Consider the following 12776-nt stretch of genomic DNA (forward strand, 5'->3'; position numbering starts at 1 on the left):
CGACAGCGTGGGCTCTCCAATCTACTTATGTTTACTACCCCCCCTTCTTTTTTTTTATCCTCATTTATTTCAGTTTCTAGCTATTTCTTGTTGGTCATAATGTTTTTATTTATTTATTAAACTTTAAAAATGGCTACAAAATTTGTGACAATTTACGAATTAGTTTCTCTTATAATATTAAGATTTATATTTTCCTTAAAAATATACATGTTATCGCGAATGACCGAAATCAAGAGAATGTCGACTTTCACAGGTGAATGTCAACAAGCACATAGTCGCTATGGTGAATGTCCGAAATATTTGTTAGATCCGATTTGATATTAATTTATTCATTGATATTATTATATTTTTTCGGTACTTTAAAATCTGCTGAAGATAGATTAGGAGGCCACTTGACCTTAAGAAACATTGATGTAGGGCATACCGGGCAGTGGCACATAACTAGACCACGTATATATTTCGGCCATTTACCAATTTCGGCCATTTCGGTGATTGTCTACATTCACCGGTGGAAGTCAACGATCGCCAATTTTGGTCGTTCACTGTAACATACGTATTTTTTTTTAATTTCAAAGATTTTTTTCTTGTTCAAGAATTCACTGTTTATAAAAATAAATTTTCTTTAATANTATTAATTAAATAAATTTAATTTAGTCATTTTATTTGTAAGTTTTAAAATTAAATTTGAATGACAAAAATGCTCATCGCCCCCCTACCGCCCAAAACATATCCAACGCCCCCCTAGCGCCCAAAACAAGTTCACCGCCCCTCAGCATACTCCCAACGCCCCCAGGGGGGCGGTATCGCCCCCGTTGAGAAACAATGATGTAGGGCATACCGGGCAAATGTATACCGGGCAGTGGCACATAACTAGACCACGTATATATTTCGGCCATTTCGTTGATTGTCAACATTCACTGGTGGAAGTCAACGATCGCCAATTTTGGTCGTTCACAGTAAAATATGTATTTTTTTTCATTTCAAAGATTTTTTCTTGTTCAAGAATTCACTGTTTCTAAAAAATAAAATTTCTTTAATAAGACAGGAAGAATGAGAAAATGAAATATTTTCTTTTAATTTCAATTATTAAGAAAGAACATGTTATTATTTTCTTTAAATTTTATTTTATTTTAAAATCTTGTTTCATTTTAATAGTTAGCAGGTTGTGTTATTAAGATATACAAAATTGAATACATTTTCTACCAGTATTAAATAATATCTTATGCATTAAATTTAAAAAAAATCACATTATGAGGAATATAATTTAATTTCTTCTTAATCAAACGTAATTAAAAATATTCAATCCATTGCATTTAAAAAAAAACAATTTTTTAATTATTTGGTCATTATGACAAGTGTTTCAAGAATTCTTTTTCTAATTATACGTAGATATAAAAAAAGTTACTCAAAATATTTACAAAGCTTGAAATTATAATTTTAATTTGTAAATTAGTTTCAAGTAATGTTTGTTTTAAGCCTTATTATTTATGACCAAGCGTTTAAAAAAGTTTAGATTATTTAAACAACATTGCTCAAAAGAGATATTTTTACTCGTGTTATCTAAAAAGAATTTCATGAAGATGATTTCATGAAGTTATTCAAACATAAAAGTCTCTTGGTTACTTCCCTCTTCAAACGTTATTCAATTTACAAATTCATATGAAGAGTAGGAGTGGACTTAAATCGGAAATTCTGATGTAACTAAACTTTTTAAAGCTGATTTTCACAAAGTCATTTGAATATTATTTAAAAGATTCTGATACTGATCTCCTCAAATATTATTTTGCTTACAAATAAATGAAAATAAAACAAAAGTTTTCTGCTTTTTAAAATAGTATGCGGTAATCAGATAGTATTTCTGGATTACTTGAAAAAAAAAATTTGAAAATTCCTTTTTAATTAAGTTTAAAAGGTAACAAAACTAGCATTTTCTTATTTATGATGAATGTTTATGAATAACTTGTTGCTAAAAATAAAACTGGCAGGGGAAGAAGAGCAAAATATTATTATGGTAAAAATATAAAAAATCAAATATTTTTTAAAAAAAATTGTTAATATCAAATACGACATCTAGAATCTTCTTGAAATTTCTAGTTAAAAAAATGGTAAATAATTATTTTTTAAAATTAACTTAGCGATGAAACGCGTACAGAAAATGGACATCAGAATATAGGCTTAAAATTATACTTTTAAACTTAACAGGAAATCCACCGACTTTCAAGAAAATAAATGCGAATTACGCTGGCCCGATACAATGTGTAATTTGAAAAAAAAAAAAATTCTGATTTTTTTCTCCTGTTTTATCTAAGACAAAATTATTCACAAATTTTTTGTGAGATTATTTTTGAAACAAAAATAAAACTTTTAGCATTTAGCAACTTTCAAACTGTAATGTCTTTTTTTTTTTGTTGTTGGTATAATTGAAAGTATGATGATTTAATATTGAATTTTTCTATTTATTTAGATTAAAAATAGCCAATCCAATTTCGAAATTGTATACTTTACAGTTATTTATTTAAAAATCCACGTATGAAAATTGACATTTTTTTTTAAAATTACAGAAGGTAAATTCATTAAAATATCAAAAATCTACATAAATTATTTAGTGTGCAGTTATATTTTCAGTCGATTCACATCATATTAAAATTGAAAGACATGAAAAAATTAATGGAAAATAAAATGCTTTTAAATTTTCTGCATTCATTGACGTTGAATGCGATGGAAGAAAGAAAAAAAAGAATTACCTATCATCTTGAATGAAATGAAGCCTTTCTTTATTATTTGTAATAAAATTAATAAAACAATTCTTTAAATATTATTGACAAAAATGTATCCATTTTCTTGATTTTTACGCAAAATATGTTGAGAACGTAAAAATTCAAATGCATTTTATAGGCAAAGTAAATTCCTTTTGCAAAGATTCGAATAGATGGAAGTGGAACAAACGAGCAAAAAAATTTGCTGAACTAAACCACAAACATCCGAATATTCAACATTCTCTTGCAAATAAATGTGTTTACGCTAATGTTTACGAACCACATTACTCAGGCATAGGCTATGTTACACATGAGTCACAAAATCCAATGCCATTCCCAAAAGAAGCTTCGACACCATTCTCTTCCTTTTAAACCTAGATTTTAATGCGACACATTGTTGTCATAGAAGTCACATTACACATTATTTTCTAGTAAACGAAATACCCAAACATCTTTTGTGCAAGTTATACCAGGGACCACCCAGGCCAGTGTTCTTGCGTGACAGTGTTGACTGGGGTTTATTACAAACACTCTGATCTCGTGCGTGGGAAGTCGTTTGACAATGACAACCATTGACAGGCGCTATATCATTACTGTATCTATTTGCCTGGACTGTCACAACAATTTTGGGAATGCCCTGTGCCTTACTGAATTTTAGATAGCCCGTAGCCCAGCTGCTATTTAGAAAAGGCTTTTTCATCGAAATCCGCTAAGATGTCAACGAAGCTTTCAAACATTCTATTCAGGCACCCCTTGAGAATCAAATAGGTGTGGAGGGGTGGCTAGAATACGGATAAGAATGAATAATCCTCCAAATCTCCATTGAAGTGATCCTCCTATTTGGGCAACTATAGCCTTCGTGTGAATGGGGATGGAAGAGAAATAAAATAAAAAGGCACACACGATCCCTAAACATAGAAAATAAAAAAAGGCCACAGGTTGCGACCCGACAGAGCAGGGGACCCACCCTCAGGGACGCCCCTTTTCTTTGGGAACCCTAGGGGATCTCTCACCTGGTACTGGTGGTCCTACTACAAGGCACTCCATCGGGACGTCCCCTTTGCAAATTGAGGGTGACCCAGGGCCCCTTAATGGGATAATCCATTATATGACACGAGAGAGGGATTCATAAAAAATGCTCTTCTCCGATTAGTGCGCAGAAAATAGTCTTCTTCTGGAGTTAACCCGAAAAAGCACATCCAATTGGCAGGGATCAGCGGTTAGTCGCATTGTTGTTAAACGCCTTGCTATACAGGCATCAATAAAAACTGCTTCTATAATAGTCTTTCCAAATCCTTTGACGAAGTTACTGGTCTTGTCTACCAGCTTTAGGTGCTGTAACAATCGATTTTGACGCATTGAAGTATAGTTCTCCCTTTTTTTCCTGGATTGAATAGATTTTTGAATGCTTGTTTGTGACATTATAAGGAAATGTGGAAGGGGGGGTAGGTAAAACTGATTATTCTCCTAAGCTCTATTATTGAAGTTTTCAAGCGAATCCAATGAACACGAGTACGTAATTCGTTTTAGGTGTTGACGGCCTCCGGGAAAGCGTAAAAAATCGGAAAATTTTCCGCCACTTGCTAAAAATGCTTACAACAATTGCAGTTCTCATATCAGCTTATGTAAAAGAAGGTGATTTAGAGTTTAACATATAATGGCAATGTAAAAAAAAAAATCATTTCTTTCTGAGTTTGAAAAGAACATATATGAAGTGCACACAATAGAAAAGAGTTTTAGTTTCACCCTGAAAACTTTGCTTGTTAAAACGAAATCAGAAAAACCAGCTTTTCAGAAGATAACGTTGCGAACGGTGTGATTAAATTATATTGCAATACCTTACACTAATTCGTGTCATGTATGAACGCAGTATACTAAGCAAGAATTTCTTCATTTTAGCGCTGTATAGCACAGTATTATACATATACATAGTTACATATAGTGTTACAGTGTGGGCCCCTTAATTAGCCTAAAATAAGTTCCTTTGGTATGATACTATATTTGCTTGTAATATAATATCTATCTAAGCTTGAATAATATGGGTTAATATTAAAGTGAGATATAGGGACGTATATGAATGCAGCATGTTAAGAAAGAATTAAATTTTTTTACCCCAATTTGCTCAATATATGAATTTTTTTCGTAGCAAAAATATTGAAGCAGTAGTTGTTTAAAGCTGTTTGTCAAAGATTCTGTCGTCTATGACTGTTTAGTTTTGTTCATCTTCAGACGGTGGTCTTTATATTAATTATGAAAATGCAGCAAAATGTCGATGTAATGAAATGCACGTAGTTTATGGAAAATGGATAAGCGTTTGAGACCTATTGTTTTATTTTTTTTGTAAAAAAATTTGCACCAACGTAGACACTTAAAAGCTTACAAAAGTATAAAATTATTTATTTATTTTAATAACTTTTTTAAAGGTGGAAAAATCTCATTAAATTGACAATTTTAAGAAATAGTTATTTAATATTGAAGTTATTAAATATTTTTTTATTAAATTTAAAAGCCCAGAACATTATTTGCGGAAGATGGTATTTAGATTGTTTAAAATTAAAGTTTTTCTTCGAGTAAAAGGAAATTGAGCACTGACTTTTTATTTATTTATTTTGGCGAAGGAGCTTAAGAAAAAATTGCTTTTAGGGGCCACAATTTTTCGTCAACTAAATTTTAAAAAAATAATAATAATTGCGTAACTAATAATGTTTTAACGCAATAATAATGTAATAACGCAAAAAATTGCCTAGACTTTGAGACGGATAAATTTTTGAAATAATTAATAATAATAATAAACGAACTGGGTCAGAATATCTCTCCAATTTAGTGAGATTTTCTGACCTTGTTAAAATCAATGAATAATTCTCGATTTTTGCAAATTTCTTTTTCACAAATTGTTAGCGTTGGCATTTTGAGCCCTTTTCATGACTAGCCTTGTAGGCGCTGGTTATGGATAAGTAAAACACAGCTTAACAGTCCTGAATAACAGCTAAAAACTAACAACAGATGGAAATAATAGTTAAGGATAATAATAGTCAGCAGTTAAAAATCATTAAGCAATCAAAAATCATTACCGCTGCTGCGTTTAGAAAATATAATGAGTATTAGGAATTTTTAGAAAAAATATTTTAGTATAACAATTATTTATTTAGTATTTCAATATATTGTTATATTATTGAAATAATATAACAATTATTATTATTAATTAAAATATTTAGACGTAACAATTATTAAGACCGATTGAATATGCTACAAGGATAAGATTTGGCTAAAAAGATAATTTGGACTAATACAAGGAATTAATTATAGGAGTTGTTTTGATACAGAAGTTTTTTAACCCAGTAATTATGTTAAAAATGAATATGAAATAAATCTTTTATTTTAAATTCACCAAATATTGTCTTCATTTTAATTAATTTTTTTGTCTTCAATTTTTACACTCGTGGTCTTTCTTCAAAAAAAAAAATTAAATAAATAAATAAATAAATAATAATTTAAAAAAATGCGGATTTGCCGACCCTGCAGTAGCCTAGCGATATTTCTTCTTCCTTTGTGTTTTAGTTTCCATTTTTACGTCAGAAATAGTCTCTAGCACCGTGATATTCCGTTTCGGTATCTCTTTTTTTCTTTAACATTAGCTTGATCCTGTATATCCGATTTTTGGTTCATTAAATATACACATTTAATTCAAATAAAGACTATTAATTTTTAATTAAATGATTAGTTTATTCTGTGATAAAAAACGATATGCAAATTTCACTTTCCTTTCGCCTCGAGGCAGAATCCGCCTCGTGGTTGTACAATTTCGTTAAAACTTATCCACAATTTATCAAAACTCAAGTATGGAATAAGTCGATCATTAACAATCAAAAATGTAGCAAAAACCTACATCCCCCTACATCTTCGTTAACAGGAATTCGATATTGTTCTCTCCATTCTATTCGAAGGGTGTTCTTTGGCTCCTCCCCCCTTGGCGCCCAGACAAATGTCCAATCAGGGCGCCTCGATCGTGTCTGCGCCCTGGTAAAGCGAGGAATTTACGGTTCGCCTTTCGCCTGTATAAATAGAATTTGAAGCAAGATATATTTGCTTATAACGTACAGCTGTTGCAGTTTGTCTGCCCTAATCAGGGCGTAATTTATGGCCAACGATTTACATTTATTTCGTTCCATGGAGGAAAAGGGAGCCCCCTGCAATTGTCGTTTTAAACGCGCTTCGAACAATGCCGATCCATCAGGCGATTTCAAATTGGGGTACGTCTGCAAACGTCTGTCGGATCTCACGCTCTCTTGTAACCTCTAGTTTCAATTAATTGAAATCATTGGGAAACAATTACAATCATTTGGAAATAATTACAAGATGCAACAATTATTATTATAAATTTTAATTTTTAAGTAGTTTTGGCGTGCATTTTTTCGTTTTTTTTAAAGCTATCTCAGAATGAAAGTAAGAAATAGAGTTGGCACGTAATTATACCAACAAATTTGTACATAATTAATTTTCTTAAGGCTTTAAATGGATAGTTATTAAAATTAAAGGAGAGAAATTTTTTGAAATTCTTTTTGTACTTATTTCTTTTTAAAAAAAAAACTATGTAATTCCTTTTGCTTGTAAATTAGCTTTTGGCAACTTCTTATACAGTTGCAATAAGTTATAAAAAGAATGGCGTATAAATTCAACAGCAAATTTTTAATTAATATATATATATATATTTGCAATTTTCAGAGTTTCTCTATTACAAAGGCATTAATCTTCAACATTTGGTCATACTTTGAACTTCCGCAACTTGTATTTTCATCACACAAACTCATATTATAACCGTCGTTGAACAGCCGACCCAATTTTTGGGTTTATGACTACTAATGTTCAACTCCATAGCCTTGTCATTTTGAAACCAATCCAGAGAACAAGGGAACTCCTGGATTAAGTATTGGGAGAAATTTGCCTTCGTGGAGGACCTTTTAATGGAACTAACCCACATTTGCGTTACATGGAGAGGAAGACCACGAGGACTCCCACGGTTATCCTAGCGGAAAAGGGACTCTAACCTATGATTCGTCTACCACTGAGGATATTTCACCTCAGCACTGTGGTCGGTGCAAGCCGGATGCGGATTCGCTTCGACCAGCCATCGCTGGGGATTCGAAACCGGTTCACCTTATTGGAAGGCGAACATCTAACCCCTGAGCCATCACGGCTCTACACGAGCCCATTAACCTTTTTTTTATATTTTTTTTTAGTCTAGAAAGTAGGTTGGAAAGAAAAAGCTTCTTTGGAAATACTATATTACATTTATAATAGGTTAAGCAGGCTGATTGCTGCCGCTTATAAACCCCGAAGATTCGCTCGCAATAATTCTTGTAACAATTTGAGTAAAATTTTCATGGGAAAGCCCTGTTTAAAATGAGAAAAGCAAATATTATGGGTAAACCCTCAAGTTTAGGATACAAAAATCTCTTACAGGAAAACAATATCTTTACGTCATCATCTTCATCATAGTTGGCCAGATAGCCCAATGTGGGCCAATGACTTCCTCTGAAGATTTTTTCATAATGACTCCCGATTTATCTTTGATCTCCAATTCTTTTCATTAATTGCAAGAAAATCAGACTCCACCAAGTCAGCCCATCTCAACCGTTGTTACGAAATCCTGAGAAGAAATATCTTTACGACTTTCATTAATTTCATGCTGATGACAACCAAAAAAAAAATGGGAATTGATGAGGAAAAACTAGATCTTGTCATTTATTTTTCCGGCTATTATAAATGTACCGTCAACAATGGAAAACTGCGACACCATCAACTATATTTTTTTTTATTTCCAATGAGCTGCACAATCGGTCTTGCCGATGAGCAGACCTAGTGCGTTCTCCAAAGGTGATATCCACTCTTTCAGGACCACCACAATGGGTGAGATACCGTTGGTCATGTTAATTTGGACGTCTAGTTTCTGCCACACTAGATGGCAGCACCGAGACTCAATTTGGATGCTAAAGTGCACTAGGAATTTTAATTTTGCGGGAAATGCCAAGAGCCAATAAGGCGCTCCAGGATCTTTTACATGCCGCATAATCATACGACATGGCCGCTGAGGATTTTCTGCATCCCGAAAATCTTGTGTCTGGGCCGGGAATCGAACCCGCTGACTTGGGCCCAGAAGGCCGACGACAAACCAACTGCGCCACCCAGCCACTATATTTTTATATAGTGTTATACATAAAATAAATTGGTGACAATGGACTTTTCAAATGGTTATAATAAATTCCGATAACGCTAGTATATTCACTTGCATTCACTAGTGTACAGTCAAATTTATTACAACCTTAATGTGGGTTTAAATTATACCATAGTGTCATTAAATCAAAATTTTCTGGTTAAAGCAAATTTGAACGTAACAACAATCCGAAATTTTAAAGGTTGTAAAAATTTTGATTATGATTCATGAATTACAAACGACTTTTTTTTTAAAGTGGCATTATTTTTAAAATTTGGTGTACAACAAACAATTTTAGGATAAATTTTTATCTTTTTCGTTGATTAAAGTCGGAGAAATTGTAGATTCTGAAACTGACTTTGATTGAATCTTCGTTTCGATACTTTAATTTTTTGTAAAAATAAATAATAGTAAAAATAAATTATGGGTTTATTGGGTACATATATTTTTTCTTTGTTCTAGTGTTGCGTCGGTAAACTACGGATAACTAAAGATAAATTCGCGTTTCACAACAACGTAAAAAAGTCACTGCTGATGTATTTTGGAATGTGCTGAAAGGATTTTATTTTTCCTTTAAAAAAAAAAAAAAAAGAAATTTAAAATAAATGAAATAAAAAAACGAGGAATTCATATATTTAAAAAAAAAATAGTTACAGATATTAAACTAATTTTAAACCCGATACTGTATAATAAGAAGTACCAGAATTTACTTTTGAGTAATCCTTTGATACAATCTATTTTTTAAAAATATAATTCCTTAATAATTGCATAATTTTAAAGAAAACGATAAAAAAAAGAAGTCTCTTTTTCTTTAAGAAAATTTTATAAAATTGCGTGTATTTGTAACGCATTTATTCATTTGTAATGTTTGGGTTAATTATTTGCTCAAGATAAAAAAAAATAATCAATTCTGGTTTAAAATAAACTATCTGTATATACATTTAGAATACTATGTTACTGCCATATAGATACGAAATGGATTGTTTTAATCTTTTTGGCTTGTTACTTTTGAACACTCCAGTTCGCAAGCATCACGGGCACGAAAAATAGAAGAAACTTCCTACCGTAATTGTGACGGGTGCAAAAAACAAGCAGTCAAATATTCAAAATGTATTTATGTTTAAATTATATTGCTTAGACGTTATTAATTATAGATGTGTTTTTCAAAAAGTTATAGTTTGAATCAATGACATTTATGGCTTGATTAAACGCTGTAGCTTTAACGATGGTTTTTGAGAAATGAAGATTTTACATCAGAACTATAACAGAAACTATAGAACTTGCGCAAAAACTGTAGTGCAAAACTATAGAACTTAGAAACTTGAAATCACTAAGGTGTGTAAAGAAGCGCACAGAGATTACGATCGAATAAAAAAAAAATTTCATTCGGTAACTTTGATGAGAATTATTACTGTTGAATTTGTTGTAAAATTTAACCGCTTTACAGGCAGCAGGAATCTACCTGTTTCACCTTCGGATAACCTCCGATACCAAACGGCAACAAACTAAATTAACTTCTTTACAACACCATTGGCCTGAAATTAAAGATCAGCTTTAATGCAAAAATGAATTTTTAAAAAACTTTTTTGTCATTTAATTCCTTTTCGATGCAAAATCCTTAATAATGAAATGGGACTTATTAATAGTCATAATTTTTCAAATCAAAGAACAAAGTTCAGTTTTTACTGTTCGTGTATTCTTCCATGTAACAGGATATTTCATCATAACTCATAACTGGTACGTCTGAAACTTTTAGAAAATTATTTATTTCGTGAGCTTTTTATAAAAATTATGCATAAATTACAGAAAGAAAAAAAAAGACCGAAAGAATGAAGGAAAAGAACAATTCTGGCGAATACTAGTTACTTAATTAGTTGATTTATTTATCCCAGCCCTCTGCACTTTAAATCAGTTGTGCAATATTGTTCAAAATTTCCAAAAAAAATTTATCTGGTAAAATTTTTACACTAGTGTTGGCATGATACTTTTTTTCTCTCAAATCTACATGAAACGAGGGTTTTAGATTCAAGAAGATAAATAAATGATGCCTCCTGATTTCGAACCCAACCCAGAAGAGAGATTTCTGGTCAGGTGATGGGACGAACTCAGATTTGCTGAGGAGTTTTTGATGAAACTAAACCCAATCAAACGTAAAGCTCCCATGGTTAGCCTGACGGCAAGACGATTCAGACTCATTATCTGTTTTTCATTGGGGATATTTTGATACTAAGGACACATTTGACATTTGGAGACCTGGGGTTATTTTCCATATTTTGGGACAACAATGCGAGTTAGGAAGAGTATACGAATCGACCAGCCACCACCGGGAATCATTGATTAGGGGGTGAGCGTTCCTTATTATGCACAGAACAATTAAAAAAATGTACCATTTTTTTGTACCCATTCCCGTTACCAAATGCTAATTTTTCGTAAGCCTTACTTAAAATGTTGGTGGTATGTGTAATTTTTCCAGGTGCACATCGAAATATAAAATGTGTTAGTACTTGCACTGTTAAAAGTGAATACTCAAATATTTCGAAACATTCTACGTTTTGGCCCTTTCCTGGTATACCCTCCAAGCAAAATCTTCGTCAACGAAATAACTATAGTCACTTCTTAAAGGAAATTAACATCAAAATTTAAAAAATCTATCACTATTCTATTATTTTCAACAACAACAAAAAAAGGCCACGTAGTACCTAGTGCAATGATTTTTCCTAATAATCACTTGATCGCAGGCTCCAAATAGGTGGATCAAGTCCCCCTACAAGAAGGACTGATAGAACAGAGAGATAAATTACACACATGCCCCAGTATTCGAACCCGGGATCTTCCTAATACGAGGCCAACTCTTTGACCACCTATACACTTGGTCGACTTATGTCGTCACTTTATTTTTGATCGTCCAGTGTTCATTCTAGTTTCGTTATTCTAGTTAACAATCTCTCAGAATGCACTACGACGAGGTACCGAGTGGAGGAAACATTTTCGTCGTATATTTGATAGTTGATTTTTATATATTTGAGATATGTATGAAAGCTTATCGTCATATATTTCGGAGAGTTGATTTGATTTTCATTACAAGTCACGTGATTTTTGGATGAAATGATTCTGAAAATTAACGAGATTAAGGATTCCTGACAATTTCATTTCTGCGAGTGTGGATATCATATACATTGGAAGTCAGTGTGGATTTCATATATTGGAGAGAGTTGATTTGATTTTCATAACAAATCAAGTGATTTTTTGGATGAAATGATTCTCAAAATTAACGAAGTACAGTCTATGGATTGCTGACAGTTTCATTTTTGAGAGTGTGAAAATTCGAATGTTTGTAAAAGATTATTTCTTGCTTTTCTAAATTCTGCAAGGCATAATTTAGAAAATTCTAAATTCTTCGGCCTTCAGAAAATTTTAAATTGTTCTGCCTTTAGAATGAGAATTTGTGATCGACCCCTTACAGCCAGACCTGAGTGGTAGCGTCTCAGCTTGCGAAGTCAAGAAAACGGCATTTCCACCCGTTATTAATGGCTATTTATTCGATGCAGGAGAACCCCTCGCACAAGTCTCTCCTGCGAAAATGAGAGGCTATGGGATGCCCTAATCTGTTCTCTGCCGTCATAGCTCTCCTGTTTCTATCTCACAAGTCTCTCCTTTTCTCTAATGAATGTCCTTTCTCTCTCTCTACACGCTGTTCTATTCCTTCTATTCCGTTCTGGTCCACCCTTTCTCGTGGACGATCCTGCCATTGCATAAAAGAGTTGCCAGCGATTGGAAACATAGCAATTAGATGTTAGTGCCGAGAATAT

The sequence above is a fragment of the Parasteatoda tepidariorum genome, chromosome 7 (assembly GCF_043381705.1).
Source record: "Parasteatoda tepidariorum isolate YZ-2023 chromosome 7, CAS_Ptep_4.0, whole genome shotgun sequence".
NCBI lineage: Eukaryota > Metazoa > Arthropoda > Arachnida > Araneae > Theridiidae > Parasteatoda > Parasteatoda tepidariorum.